We start from the raw sequence: 16,305 nt of genomic DNA on the forward strand, positions 1-16,305 counted from the left end.
AAATTATGTTGTTTGCTTATGAACAGAAAATAATCCTTTAGCTGGAGATTAAACCTCCATTTAACAAACTCAGAGAAGCATGTGTGTGGGAACAAAACCTCTAAAGCCTCTTCTTTCATTCTCTTACCCCATATCATTTTTTTCTAAATTGTTCCCAAAGGGAGGTACCAATACTGTCTTGAATAATTTTTAGGGTTAACGATGCCACAGTCTCCCCATGTAGCAAACCACGGCAAACCTGGCACCTTGAAACCACAGTTTTGATTAGCTTATACTTCGGTGGGTTAGCCATCTGGCCTGGGCTCAGCTGGGTGATTCTTCTGGACTTACATACCTGCAGTACAAAATACGAGTACTGGTGAGGTAAATGGTTGCCTCCTGAATGGCTGGCTATCCCCTGGGGCAGGAGAAGCACTCTCATCCTCTGACAGGCTAGCCTAGGCGAACTGGGCCTCTTTCCTAACCATCACTTCCACTACATTCTATTTGCCAAAGCAAGCCACAGGGCCACCCTAGAACCACTAGCTGGGATGGTAGGCTACCTCTTGATGGCAGGAGTTGTAAAGCCATCTCACAAGTCCACCGATACAAGGAAAGGTCCTGGGTTCTAGTCATTTCTGTAATCTGCAACATTCCCCAAAAACACCTCTTTTCCATTATCAGGACTGTGTCTCTAAACTGGATCAAAATCATGTTTCAGCTCATTACCAGTTAGTGCTAGTCTTTATTCTATAAAGAACCATTGTCGCTATCTTCCATACAATAATTTTCCCTCAAGTCAATAGCATTAATTTGCTTTTGAACTCTCTTTTATCATTAAAAGTATGTTTGATACTTTTTGGTTGGGAAATAGGTACTTGACAAAGAAAGATAGTTACATTTACTAGATACCTTCCAATCCTTGGAACGCTCACGACATCTGAGAATAAATCCTAGCTTTGTAACTTACTTATGCTAAATGATTATAGTGGTAAGTATAACAGCAATAACAAGAGCTAATGTTTAGATAGCACATAATAGTAGCAGACAATGTTCTTTTTTAAAAGATTTTATTTATTTGAGAGAGAGGGCATGAGCAGGGTGAGGGGCAGAGGGAGAAGCCGACTCTCCACTGAGCAGGGATCCCAATGCTATGTGGGGATCCACCCTAGGATCCTGGGATCATGACCTGAGCCAAAGGCAGACACTTAACTGGCTGAGCCACCCAGGCGTTCCCATATCAGGAACTGTTCTAAGTGCTTTACATTTAATCCTGACAAAAAAAACAACCATTTGAGGCAGGTCCTATAATTATCATTCCCATTGTATAGATGAGGAAGCTGCAGCTCAGAAGTGTGAAGTCAAGTTTACACGGTCAGACAGAAGCAGAGTAGAAATTTGCCTGCAGGGAGCCTGGCGTCAGAGCCCATGTTCTGAACCACTACAAAGTACTGTCTCCTGTGTGACTCTGTATAAGTCACCCAACCTCTCTGAACCCACATTCCCACATCAGCAAAGTGGTAATAGTAATGCCTGCCCACAGATGTGTGGTGACACTCAAATGAGCCGGTGTACCTGAAATATCTTGGTGGAGCTGCAAATCACTGTAAAAATGTAAGACATTGTAATTTTTATTATTAACCTGACACAGTCAAGTGCTTCACTAAGATCTTGAGAAGTCCCCCAAAGAATGCATGATTGTTATTATGGTTCCTACGTGCTATTTAAATAAAGAAACGGATGGTGTCTGTTTAAATGCAAATCAGTCTGCAGTGTTAACGAAGTCGACATCAGTGTGATTTTGGGTTAACTATTCTGGTGTGAGGTCTTATTTTTCCACCAAATGCCCTCCCCATCGTCTTTTTCCGAAGAGGACGACAACTCTGCTTGTGAAACCTGAGGGAGGAATAGAAAACTCCCCTCCCCTTGAAGGCTGTGCACAACTTCCTTGTCTTGCTGGAAATTGTAGGGCCAAACTTATGCACATTTCCCCCAACAAATATTTTCTAATTTCTATGTCTTCATCGTCATGAACCCAATTTACAGCACCAGGCATGCAATGTGTTATTTTTGGAGCAGTGCTGTATACACTGGAAAAAATTTGCACATGAGGGGCAAAATAGAACAGACAATTGCTTTTGGGGACTGCACAGATTAGTACATCATTGCATATTAACAAAGTGCTAATTGCTCCCTTTTGACCACGGGCCCAGTTTTTACAAAGCTTTTGCACAAATGTGCTCTGTGCACTAAAATTACAAAGCTAACACTGCATTATTTCTCAGTACAGCTTGCAAATTCTTGTAGGACAGTATGCATTAGCATTAATTAAACCAGAGAGAGAGAGAAAGAGAGGGAGAGAAAGATGAGAGAGAGAGAGAATGAGAGAGATATCGTGCACAAGCACTAGAGAGAGGGAGATACTCATAATTTGGAAAGAACAGACCAGATGCTAATTACTCAAGTTACAAATGTTGCACTTACTCTGGGATGATATTAGTAAAAGCAAACAGCGTCTATTCTCCAAGCTTGTGTCTGGGAAACACAGTTTCAGTTCTTCAGTAAAGATGAAAATTGGTGGTTAATAGCTAGTATAATAGTAGTATAGTAGTAGAAGTAGTAATAGTAGGAATGATAGCTGACATTTATTACTTATATTTAGTAACTCGGCAGCACTATGCAGCAGGCCCTATTCAAATAGTTGTGCACACACCAACACATTTATTCCTTACCATGACTTTAAGAGGTATAGGAATAAAGAATGGTCAATCTTTTAATAAGATGAATACTGTTGAACCCCCCACTCCAGCCCACCCCTGTGACTCAGCTTTAAGCAGTTGAGTCTGAAGAAAATGACAAGGGTGACTCAAGCTTTGACGTCTCTGTGAAAATAAGAGTCACCTCTTCCCATACCCAGCGATCTTTGTTTTCCTCCAAATGCTAAGGACCCACACTTTAAAAAATTACATTATCTCAAAACAGGTACAGAATCTTTTGACTAACTCAAAATAAATACCTCTCTAAATCTGATCCATTTCTACTTTAAAAACAAACAAACAAACAACAACAACAACAACAAAAAACCCTGAAATAAGTTTCAATTAGCAACTGAAAGAGGAGTACATTGTTGTATTTTTTTGTTTTTAGAAATCAAAAGTGAGGATATGATCAGGCTGACTTATAGTTATGAAGAAAACTTGTTTTCTTTTAAATCAGGCTTTAATTTATGAACAAGAAGACTACCTATACCTTGAAAGAAAATGATGGGCATATCTGTTTCTATCTTATTATTAAATAGCTGGGATCTTTTGTGAAGTATGTGCTATGGCGATTCTCTGGGGCATGGATTTAAAGATTATGGTTTGTTAAGGTAGAGCAGAAAGAAGCAAACTGTCTGTGGGGAGATCACATTATACGTCCCCGGGCTATGAATTAACGTGGGGGAAATGTGAGAGCGCACTCTTTTTGGTGTTACCATATGTGTGAAATAATCATAAAGTATAACTGTAATGAATCCAATTCTGAAAGTCCACTCTTCTGTGAAAAGAGGCATCTTTTTTTAGCACCTGGGGAAATGCAGATGATGGTAAATTCAGACAGGAGGGGCTGGACTCAGGCTGCCAATTATCCTTGTCCTGCAAATGAGCTCAGAGTCAGAGGTAGAATTTTGACCAGGGAATGAAGTACGATGGTGGGTTTTGTCAAGCAGGAGGATGTAGATTCTCTTGTCATTGGGAGGGGAAACTAACTTATGAGGTTGACAGAAATATCCACTGTTTTATATGGAGCAATAAGTATTGCAAGTGAGAAAATTAAAAGGGCTCCTTTGTCAGATAAGTTTGGGAAACCATGCCTGCAGTATTTGTTCCTGGAAATTTGCAAGGCACACAAGAGGTTCTGAGGAGCCATGCTTCTTATTTAAGTTTGCTTTAAAAGGATTTGCACAAATTCGTATTCTGTGGAGCTCAGTTCAGGAAATGGTAGAGATTTTTGAAAAAAGTACTCGATTGTGGAAGGAAATGTGCTCACTTGACCGGTAGGTTGGGTTGCCCATACAAAAGGAGGAAAGAAGCATACTTCATTAAAAAGTACAGCCTTAATACTTGGCAGAATAATGTACTTCAAGCAAACTGAAAGAGACCGAGTTGAAAAACCAGGGGCAAGTTAAGAGTCCTATCCAGGAAGGAAGCCAACAGATTGCTTGACTTTAAGAAACTAAAATGTACTGCTTGACTTAAGAATGAAGTAATCTGTGTTAAATAAGGTCATTTTCTTCTGTGCCTTAGTCTGGTTATGTGTGAAGATACCTTCAGTTTCCTTGTAAATTTAAAAACTGTAAAATCCATATTCTGCCAAATTCTAAAAATTCTGTTTTTTTTTTTTTTGAAGATTTTATTTATTTATTTGACACAGAGAGAGACACAAGAGAGAGAGAAGAGGGAACACAAGCAGGGGGAAGGGGCAGAGGGAGAAGCAGGCTTCCTGCTGACCAGGAAGCCCAACACAGGGCTCTATCGATCCCAGGACCCCGGGATCATGACCTGAGCCAAAGGCAGATGCTTAACATCTGAGCCACCAAGGTGCCCCCCAAAATTCCATTCTTTCTCAGGTCTTGGATATAGAAGCTTATATTTTGTACAGAAAATTACAAAAATCTGACAGCTGGAAATCAAAAGTGCCCAGCTTGAATTCTTGATCAGCATGGCAAGGGAATCCAGGGTACCCTGAGTCCATTGCTTTACCATACACAGAGCCACAGCCAAAAGTCAGAAACTGGATTGATAGAACTGAAAACATGATTAGGGAGCAAGGAAGTTGAAATTGTCCTCTTCCCACCTGGGCTTCCCTTCATGATCTCTTTCTGCTTAAATTGCTGATGCCTTTACTGGCACTTTGGAAATTCTCAACTTACCATGGGGATTTCTGTTCTGCCTCCCCACTCTTCCTTTTTCTTCTTGTCTTTGTTCAGTTTGTGGCCCTAGTGCCCTGCTGATGCTGAGTTGTCACTTCGGGCTTGTTAGTCAAATTATGGTGATTAATGCAAACAGCCAACATGAACTTTGGGCTGCTCAGATGTTAGATAACCCAGAAGCTGGCAGGGAGCCATCTTTCTACATATCCTAAATGACTCAGACATCTTTCAACACCAAAGAAGGTCTTCCTCAAGCACAGAACTCTGTGATTCTTAAGTGACTCAGACACCTTTCAAAACCGAAAGACAGCCTTCCGGTATTTGATATAAATTTGATGGCCAAGTTCTTTTCAGAAGATAAAATTAATGAGAGTGTTTAAAAACAAATGGCTTCTGGTGAAAAAGGTTGTATTCTATGGATCTCTATTACGTACATGATGCCAATTCCTTCTAGAAGTTTTTCAGCACATTCCAAGCCTCCACCATCTTTTCTTCTAAATGTGGTCATTTTCTTTAACTGAGTTTGAGAAACAGTTAAGGACCCATCTCCATCTATGGTTTAGCTTTCACACATGGTAAATGGTGATGTGTCCATTGTTCTAATTTGAATCAGATGTTTTCAGCACTAATAAAAAAAATAAAGTAAATATAAGATACTTAGAACTTTGAAAGAAACTTTCTATAGAAATTTGAGAAGCTGTGGTTTATTACATAATATGGAAGCCTCAATTCTAAAATTCTTTGGAGAATATGTCACCAAATTTTCTTACCTAAGATGAAATTAGAATTCTCGCCACAAAGGATTTGCTGCCTAGATGGATATAAAGAAGCCAACTATGAGAACAGTGTTCCATTAACATAAATTGTTGTTGTATTTCTGGAGGATACCCTATGAAGTCAACCACTTCCCTTACAGTACCATTTCATGATTCTATATGCTCAGAACAGCCACATAGGGAAAATTTTGATGCAGTTGGTTTTGTCTGTTTCTTTCCTGGGGTCCCATCATCCAAGACTAGTGTTATAGACCCTTCTCCCAACTGTAGAAAACCTCTGATGTTAATTGAATCAGATCTTGGGTCCCCAAACTATTTCCTGCTCTTCTCCAAGCGTAGAGGGGGCTGCTACTGCTTCTTTCCCTTCTCAAACAGCAATGGGTTTTCACCTGCACATTGGGGTGACACGGTTTGTTGCTTCTCCTCTAGCAGCTTAAAATTTATATTCTGTAGGATAGCAGGGTGCAGATGGGGTAGTCATGGACAAACCCTGTGAGTGGAGGAAAATATCTTAAATGTCTGAGTATCCCATGTGCTATATGCTATCATGGTTGCCCTAGCATAATCTTTGACAATCTGTTAAAAATATAAGCTGAGTTCTTTATACCTGCTTGTATGGTACTCAATATCTTCATTTCATCATCTGCCACAAATGAGCCAAACTCTTAGCCCATCTTTCCTTGGAGGAGCCTCTCCTTCCTTGGATCTCCAGCTCCTTGTTTGCCCTACAACCTCAGCAACCTGAGGAGTTCAAGAAAAGTGATGGTTTTGTAATTTATTCAGATTTTTCTTGCTGTTAGGTTAGCAGGGATACTATCTCTAGTTTCCTACATCCTAGGCCATAGTGGAACTCTGAACCATGATTTTTTTTTTTAGGGTAGGAAACAGGTCAGGAAAAGGATGAGAAGTCTTCATTCACAAACTTGTTTCCAGCAGAACTTGCAAGCTGTATAATTTTGTGCCATGAATCTGAACTTGAATTGGCCTATCAGAAAGGAAGGGTTATTCTCTTACTTCTAGATTAGTTTGAAAAAGTCTTGGGAAGCTAGGTTGATTCCAATTTCAATCTGATTCCCAGCTATGTCCCCTCAGCTGACCCAAAAGCAGGTGGTAGGTACACTAAGCTTGTTCTCTAGTTCCTGATTACTATAGTGAATTTTCAAACTCTTTTACTCACAGTGGCCCAGCTTCTCCTGGTGCGTGTCTGTAAATGCAACCTAGGCCATCTGGTCTTTCCTCCTGGGTGGCCAAATGTTATCTTGCCTACTGCTTTCATTTGTTAACATTGTGTGCTCCTGAAATGATGCCTCTGCCTGAATGGAAGTGAAAGGATAATAGAGTATGAATGAGACAATCACAAAAACCAGTGCTGCTGTTTACCAAACAATGTCACAAACCAGGACTATGTGAAATATAGTCCTGTAAAATACAGCCCTGTCTCATCTGATGCTCATAACAAACATTTGGGTAAGTACTATTACTATCTCATTGCAAATATAAAAAAAACCAATAAATAAATTCATTAACTAGTGCTGGGAAAAATGCATGGCCATATACACAAGAATGAAACTAGAATACCCTCATACTATACACAAAAAATTAAATCAAAATGGATTAAAAACTTGACCTGAAACCGTAAAACTCATAGGCAACAACATACGCAGTAAACTCCTTGTCATTGGTCTTGGCGATGCATTTTTGGATCTGATTCTAAAAGCAAAGGCAACAAAAGAAAAAAATAAACAACTGGGACTACATCAAACTAAAAAGTTTCTGCACAGTAAAGGAAACCATCAACAAAAAGAAAAAGCAACCTACTGAGTGGGAGAAAATACTTGCAAATCCTGTATCTGAAATCCAAAATATATAAAGAATTCATACAATTCAATAGCAATTAAAACAATTTTAAAAATGGGCAGAGGACATTTTTCCAAAGAAGACATACAAAGAGTCAACAGGGACATGAAAGATGCTCAACATCATTACTAATCATAAAGGAGATGCAAATCAAAACCACAATGAGGTATCACCTAACCCCTGAATTGAATAACTATTATTAAAAAGACAAGAAACAACAAGTGTTGGTGAGGATGTGGCAAAAATGGAACACAGAAGTACTGTTTGTGGGGTGTAAATTGGTGCAGCCAATACAGGAAAACAGGTTTTGAAGTTCCTCAAAAAATGAAATATATAACTACCACATGTAGCAATTTCAATTCTGGATATTTATCCAAAGAAAACACTAATTCCAAAAGATATATCCACCCTTGTATTTACTGCAACATTGCTTACAATAGTCAAGACATAAGGGCAACCCAAGTATCCATCGGTGAAGAAATGAATCAAGAAGATGGGTATGTGTGTGTATATACACACACACACATATATGTATATATACGTGTATATACACACTTACGCAGTAGAATACCAATCAGTCATAAGAAAGAATGAAACCCATGTGACAACATGGATGGAACTTAAAAACATTATTTAAGTGAAATAAATCAGACAGGAAAAAACTAAATACCATATGACCTCATTTCTATCTAAAACAAGAACAAAAGGAACAATGAACACCCAGCTCATAGATAGAGAAGACATATTGGTGGTTGCCAGAGGCAAGTCATGGGTGTGTAACGTTACGTGTAACCGTAGTTGATAATACTGCATTGAAGGTTTGAAAGTTACTAAGAAAAGAAAAAAAGAAATAACTTACAAAATGTTGCAGATCTAATGATAGGTAGACCAGAATGCCAACCTAGTTAGTATCTTTACTCCTGAAGTATATTTATATCTGTCCAATACTGTTTTATTATTGTTTGATTTATAGAGTGAGGACTCTCAAAAAGAATGTCTTAGGTCAATGGAAATTTTCTGTGGAAGAGCTGACTTTTGAAGATGATACCAAAGGTCTTAGAGAAAGAGAAACTTTCCTTCCCTCTGAGAAAGCCTGTCATTCCTGGATTGTGGAAATCTTCTCTCTCTCTCCCCAGAGTCAGAAGCCTGCTCGGATGTCACCCTTAACAACAACAGTGGCTGTGACAGTAAAAGGCAGACAATGGAAGGTATAACCAAAATCCCGAGTCCCTGCCTCCCACTTCAGGGTTGACAAGCTATGCTGAGACCTGTGGCCTGGGCTTGGGACCCAGCTGCTAAAAGCACTTTCTTTGGTTTCTCCTAAGTGGGATCTCTAAGAAGCCCAGTGATTGTGAATGCTTTAGACAGGCACAGCTGTAGGGGAGCAGGGGAACATCTTGTTGCATTTCTATAAAGAAAACAAGCTGACCATATATTTGGATCTATCAAAGGTTGCTGAATGCACTTCCTTTAAAGTTTTTTTTGTTTTTTGTTTTTTGTTTTTGTAAATTTTGAGGCAGAATAAAAACATTCAGGGGGCAGTAACCAGATTTTGTTGAATTTTACACATTTGCATGTTTTCTGTGCTTCTTTTGGGCACATATCAATAAATGTTATTATAAAAATGATAATGCCATACATTGTATAGATTTTTTTATTCTGCAAAACCTTTTACATATACTATTTCATTTCATGTTATGAAGTCATAAAGCAGATGGAAGAATGGAAGCACACTCTAGCAAGGAGAATTGTACTAGAGAAAAAATAATAAGGAAGAATCAGAGGTGGGTCTGGATTTCCACCCTTAATGGTGACATGACTTGTTGACACAACCTGTGGTCCAGTCCCTCCAGTCTTCATCTTGGAGGTTAGTTAGTAGGACTGTACCATTTTTGTGATTTCTCCCTATACCTCTCCATAGCTTGGAGAATTCTGAGCGATCTACCTCCTCACCAACTCTGGCTATCAATTGTTAAATATTTTGTCTATCTCATTACAGGTGGCAAATGGTATCTCACGATCATTTAAATTCATCTTCTTTTTTTTTTTTTAAGATTTTATTTATTTATTTGACAGAGAGAGATCACAAGTAGGCAGAGCAGCAGGCAGAGAGAGAGGGGAAGCAGGCTCCCTGCTGAGCAGAGAGCCTGATGCAGGGTTCCATCCCAGAACTCCGAGATCATGACCTAATTGGAAGGCAGAGGCTTAACCCACTGAGCCACCCAGGCACCCTTAAATTCATCTTTTTATTCTTACTCGAGTTTGGATATCTTTTCATATGTTTATAGACCATTTATATTTCTTCCTTTTGAATTCCCTCTTCATCTTGATATATGTTTGTAAAGCTCCATTATCTCTCAATCCTTTCAAATCAAACTTAAAAGTATTTTAAGTTTGATTTGAAAGTATTTTCCTTACCTGGATTTTTTTTTTTTCTTTTAAAGCCCTGACCTGAAAATTTTTGTCTTTTGATGGGGGAATCCAAGTCTTTTACTTATATTCTGACTACATGTATAGTTGATCTTATTCCTATCATTTTCTTTTCTTTTCTGTCTGCTGTGATCTTCTCATTCTGTCACTGGATGGACTGAATTTCCTTTGTTCCTTTCCTGGTTTTGTGTTGTGCTTTGCTTTGCTTTAAACCAGTGGTTTTGTAAGCTCCACATCTTATTTCTAGTTATCTCATGTTTAGCCATATATTTTTAATGCATTTATACGTAAATTTTTATTGTCCAAAATAAATCAATGTTTATAACCCATATCCTTCAAACAGGTGTTTGGCATATTTTTATTTCTTCCTTTCTAACTAGAATGTTTTAGCTCCAGATTTTAATTTTTTTATTTATGATTTTTGCCTCTAAAATCTTTAGTGATTCATGGTTATCTACTTAATTTTATAAAACTGCAGGCTGGAGTAATTAATATAGGCAGACGATATGGGTTTTTCTCAACATGATATGAAGTATTATGTCTGCAGGGGAACTCAGCTGTCACAGGGCCAGCTTTGTCAGTGGACAAAGAATGGCAGAATTTAGCCTTCTCTAAGGATGGGCCAAGGGCATGGTACCGCCACTTATGGTTACCAAATTTATGAGGCAATGTGCTTTAATACCCTGTGCTTCAAAGAAGAGCTGCCTTTCTATTTTATATCCAAATTCAGAGTTGAAATCAGCTTTTCTTTCTTGCCCCCGTGTTCACTGTTCATCCTCAAGACAGAGTCCTCACTTTGTTTAGAGATCATTCTTCTAGATATAATGGGGGGGGGGACAGAATCATGGCCAACTGCTGAATAAGGAGAAATGAGTGGGGATGGAGATCAACTGGCAAAGCTCTTCAGCTGTCCTTTGATTAATTATCTCACAGATCATCAATTGACCCAGCCCTGTTGCCTCTCCATTGTGAAGGATTTGAGCTGCCTTAATACTCACGGCACAATTTGGGACTGCCAGTCCATTTTGTGATTTTTCTGCCAACAAATCATTTCTGTTTCTGTCTATCCCCCAAGTTTCTGATCCATAAATGGCACCTTTCCTCATTTACCGCCTTTAACCAGAATGACTGACATTTCACAGAAAAATAACCTAAGGCTTGGAGACAGCAACCTTGAGAAGTAGGAGGTACCCTTCAAGGGTAATATGAGGCTCACAGTATTCAGGGGAGTGGGGTAGGGAGAGGCAGAGGGAGAGGAAGAGAGAGAATCCTAAGCAGGCTCCACACCTAGCATGAACCCTGACGTGGGGTTTGATCTCATGATCCTGAGATCATGACCTGAGCTAAAATCAGCGGTCAGACACTTAACTGATGGAGCCACCCAGGCATCCCCTTTTTTAGAGAGAGAGAGGGGCTGTTCACTGTATTGATAAGATAGGAAAGCAGCCAGCTTTACTTCTCCTTTCACTGTGCACATGAGTACCTTCATGCGTTTTAAGCATTCAATGATCTCTTCTCAGTTCCATGCTTTAACAAAATGTTATTTATCCAGCAATGTCAGATATTCCATGAGCCAAGAACACATTGGGGAAACATGGTAGCTGGAACATGTAGAAATGTATGAGGAACTCCGTCCCCCACCAACACACACAATCTCCTATTACCCTTTTGTTAATTTATTTAGCCAAAATGTGTTGAATGCCCACCACTTACCATATACTCTATTAACCATGGGCTCACTGTAGTAAATACAACAGGCAAGCTTTCTATCCTGGCAGAGCCTATAGCCACCACTGTGGCGTCACACTGGCCATCAGCTTCTACTTTTGCTTTTTTTATCTCAGTTCTCCTCAGTAAGAGGACCTACTAATCCATGCAGTTAAGCAACTGCATTATATACAATTTGAACTATCTCTAGCACTGTGTTTTGAAAGCAAAGTAGGATTCTACCAACATTTAAGTTTGGCCAAAAGGGTCATACATTTTTTTTTTTTTAATGATATGGGAGGTAAGGGGAGTCTCTTTATAAAGACACTAGAATAAAGAATGCTAGTTCAGTGAGAGCTTCTGAATGACCTTTCTCATGTTGAATGGTGTATTGCCATCTTGAGCAAATGGGGTTGTATAAAATACATAGTCAAGGTAAGAAATAAAGTGAGATTCGGAGTGGGATCAAACTTTGAAACAGCATGTGGTTTGGGAGATATTCAGAATCTTGTTTTCCTTGTTCAAGAAAAATAAAAAGATGTCTAAGGTCTTCTAGCAGTAATGTTTACTGGGCTTATATTAATAAAAATATAATACTAAAAACTGTTTTCATCTTTTAAATTTCTACCCACATAGGATGCTCCTTGTGTTAGTGGAAGTTCTATGGAGAAAAAGGAGAGAAAAGGCATTGAATCTACAAAGTAATAGCCTTGCAAATCCACAAGACTGCTGTTGGGTGGTGTATCTTAAATTCCCTAATAAGGTTTCAAAAGGAGCTACTTTCTGAAGAAGGACTCTTGTCTTTTTTTTTTTTTTTTTTTTTTTTTTTTTTTTTTGGTGTTTTAATTTTTTATTTTTTATAAACATATATTTTTATCCCCAGGGGTACAGGTCTGTGAATCACCAGGTTTACACACTTCACAGCACTCACCAAATCACATACCCTCCCCAATGTCCATAATCCCACCCCCTTCTCCCAAACCCCCTCCCCCCGGCAACCCTCAGTTTGTTTTGTGAGATTAAGACTCACTTATGGTTTGTCTCCCTCCCAATCCCATCTTGTTTCATTTATTCTTCTACCCACTTAAGCCTCCATGTTGCATCACCACTTCATCCATATCAGGGAGATCCATATGATAGTTGTTCTTTCTCTGCTTGACTTATTTCTCTAAGCATGATACGCTCTAGTTCCATCCATGTTTGTTGCAATGGCAAGAAGATTTCATTCTTTTGATGGCTGCATAGTATTCCATTGTGTTATATATACCACATCTTCCTTGATCCCATTCATCTGTTGATGACATCTAGGTTTCTTTCCATAGTTTTGGCTATTGTGGACATTGCTGCTATAAACATTCGGGTGCATGTGTCCCTTTTGGATCACTACATTTGGTATCTTTAGGGTAAAATACCCAATAGTGCAATTGCTGGATCATAGGGCAGTTTCTATTTTCAACATTTTGAGGAACCTCCATGCTGTTTTCCAGAGTGGCTGCACCAGCTTTTGCATTGCACCACCAACAGTGTAGGAGGGTTCCCCTTTTCTCCGCATCCTCGCCATCCATCTGTCATTTCCTGACTTGGGGTTGATTTTTAAGCCATTCTGACTGGTGTGAGGTGATATCTCATTGTGGGTTTTGATTTGTATTTCCCTGATGCCGAGTGATATGGAGCACTTTTTCATGTGTCTGTTCGCCATATGGATGTCTTCTTTGCAGAAATGTCTGTTCATGTCTTAATGCCCATTCTTGATTGGATGTATTTGTTCTTTGGGTATTGAGTTTGCTAAGTTTCTTTTATAGATTCTGGACTACTAGTCCTTTATCTGATATGGTGTTTGCAAATATCTTCTGGCCCATTCTGTCAGTTGTCTTTTGATTTTGTTAACTGTTTCCTTTGCTGTGCAAAGCTTTTGATCTTGATGAAAATCCCAGTAGTTCATTTTTTCCTTGCTTCCCTTGCCCTTGGAGATGTTCCTAGGAGATGTTGCTGCGGCAGAGGTCGAAGAGGTGCTGCCCTGTACCCCCCACCCTCTCCTCAAGGATTTTGATGGATTCCTTTCGTACACTTGAGGTCCTTCATCCATTTTGAGTCTATTTTTGTGTGTGGTGTAAGGAAAATTGTCCAATTGCAATTTTCCTGCATGTGGCTGTCCAATTTTCCCAGCACCGAGTTATTGAAAAGGCTGTCTTTTTTCCATTGGACATTCTTTCCTGCTTTGTCCGAGATTGTTGACGCATAGATTTGAGGGTCTATTCTGGGCTCTCTATTCTGTTCCATTGATCTATGTGTCTGTTTTTGTGCCAGTACCATGCTGTCTTGATGATGACAGCTTGTAATAGAGCTTGAAGTCCGGAATTGTGATGCCACCAAAACGTTGGGCTTTCTTTGTCAAGTATCCCGTTGGCTATTACGAGGTCTTTTCTGTTCCATATAAATTTTTAAGCATTATTTGTTCCATTTCTTTGAAAAAGATGGATGGTACTTTGATAGGAATTTGCATTAAATGTGTAGATTGCTTTAGGTAGCATAGGACATTTTCACAATATTTATTCTTCCAATCAGGAGCATGGAACATTTTTCCATTCTTTGTGTCTTCTCTCAATTTCTTTCATGAGTACTTTCTATTTTTCGGAGTATAGATTCCTGTGTCTCTTTGGGTTAGGTTTATTCCTAGGTATCTTATGGTTTTGGATGCAATTGTAAATGGGATTGACTCCTTAATATCTCTTTCTTCGTCTTGCTGTTGGTGTAGAGAAATGCAACTCGATTTATGTGCATTGATTTTATATCCTGACACTTTACTGAATCCTGTATCCAAGTTCTAGCCGTTTTGGAGTGGAGTCTTTTGGGTTTTCCACATATAGTATCATATCATCTGCGAAGAGTGATAATTTGACTTCTTCATTGCCGATTTGGATGCCTTTAATTTCCTTTTGTTGTCTGAGTGCTGAGGCTAGGACCTCTAGTACTATGTTGAATAGCAGTGTGATAATGGATCATCCTGCCGTGTTTCCTGACCTTAGCGGAAAAGCTTTCAGTTTTTTCTCCATTGAGAATGATATTTGCGGTGGTTTTTCATAGATGGCTTTGATGATATTGAGGTATGTGCCCTCTATCCCTACACTTTGAAGAGTTTTTGATTAAGGAAGGGATGTTGTAGCTTTGTCAAATGCTTTTTCAGCATCTATTGAGAGTATCATATGGTTCTTGGTGTTCTTTCTTTTTATTGATGTGTTGTATCACATTGACTGATTTGCGGATGTTGAAACAACCTTGCAGCCGCCTGGAATAAAATCCCACTTGGTCGTGGTGAATAATCTTTTTAATTGTACTGTTGAATCCTATTGGCTAGTATTTTGTTGAGTATTTTCGCATCTGTGTTCATCAAGGATATCGGTCTATAGCTCTCTTTTTTGGTGGGATCCTTGTATGGTTTTTGGGGATCAAGGTGATGCTGGCCTCATAAAATGAGTTTGGAAGTTTTTCCTTCCATTTCTATTTTTTGGAACAGTTTCAGGAGAATAGGAATTAGTTCTTCTTTAAATGTTTGGTAGAATTCCCCCGGGAAGCCGTCTGGCCCTGGGCTTTTGTTTGTTTGGAGATTTTTAATGACTGTTTCTATCTCCTTACTGGTTATGGGTCTGTTCAGGCTTTCTATTTCGATTTCTTTCTGGTTCAAGTTGCGGTAGTTTATATGTTTCTAGGAATGCATACCATTTCTTCCAGATTGTCAAATTTATTGCCGTAGAGTTGCTTCATAGTATGTTTTTATAATAGTTTGTATTTCTTTGGTGTTAGTTGTGATCTCTCCTCTTTCATTCATGATTTTATTTATTTGGGTCCTTTCTCTTTTCCTTTTGATAAGTCGGGCCAGGGGTTTATCAATCTTATTGATATTCTTTCAAAGAACCAGCTCCTAGTTTTCGTTGATTTGTTCTATTGTTTTTTTGGTTTCTATTTCATTGATTTCTGCTCTGATCTTTATGATTTCTCTTCTCCTGCTGGGCTTAGGGTTTCTTTCTTGTTCTTTCTCCAGCTCTCTTTAGGTGTAGGGTTAGGTTGTGTACCTGAGACCTTTCTTGTTTCTTGAGAAGGTTGTACCGCTATATATTTTCCTCTCAGGAACTGCCTTTGTTGTGTCCCACAGATTTTGAACCGTTGTATTTTCATTATCATTTGTTTTCCATGATTTTTTTCAATTCTTCTTTAATTTCCGGTTGACCCATTCATTCTTTAGAAGGATACTGTTAGTCTCCATGTATTTGGGTTCTTTCCAAACTTCCTTTTGTGGTTGAGTTCTAGCTTTAGAGCATTGTGGTCTGAAAATATGCAGGGAATGATCCCAATCTTTTGATACCGGTTGAGTCCTGATTTAAGGACCGAGGATGTGATCTATTCTGGAGAATGTTCCATGTGCACTAGAGAAGAATGTTGTATTCTGTTGCTTTGGGATGAAATATTCTGAATATATCTGTGATGTCCATCTGGGTCCATGTGTGTCATTTAAGGCCTTTATTTCCTTGCTGATCTTTTGCTTGGATGACCTGTCCATTTCAGTGAGGGGAGTGTTAAAAGTCCCTACTATCATTGTATTATTGTTGATGTGTTTCTTTGATTTTGTTATTAATTGGGTTTATATAG

This window comes from Mustela putorius, unplaced genomic scaffold (assembly GCF_011764305.1).
Source record: "Mustela putorius furo isolate JIRA1106 unplaced genomic scaffold, ASM1176430v1.1 tig00000011_pilon_pilon_pilon, whole genome shotgun sequence".
Lineage (NCBI taxonomy): Eukaryota > Metazoa > Chordata > Mammalia > Carnivora > Mustelidae > Mustela > Mustela putorius.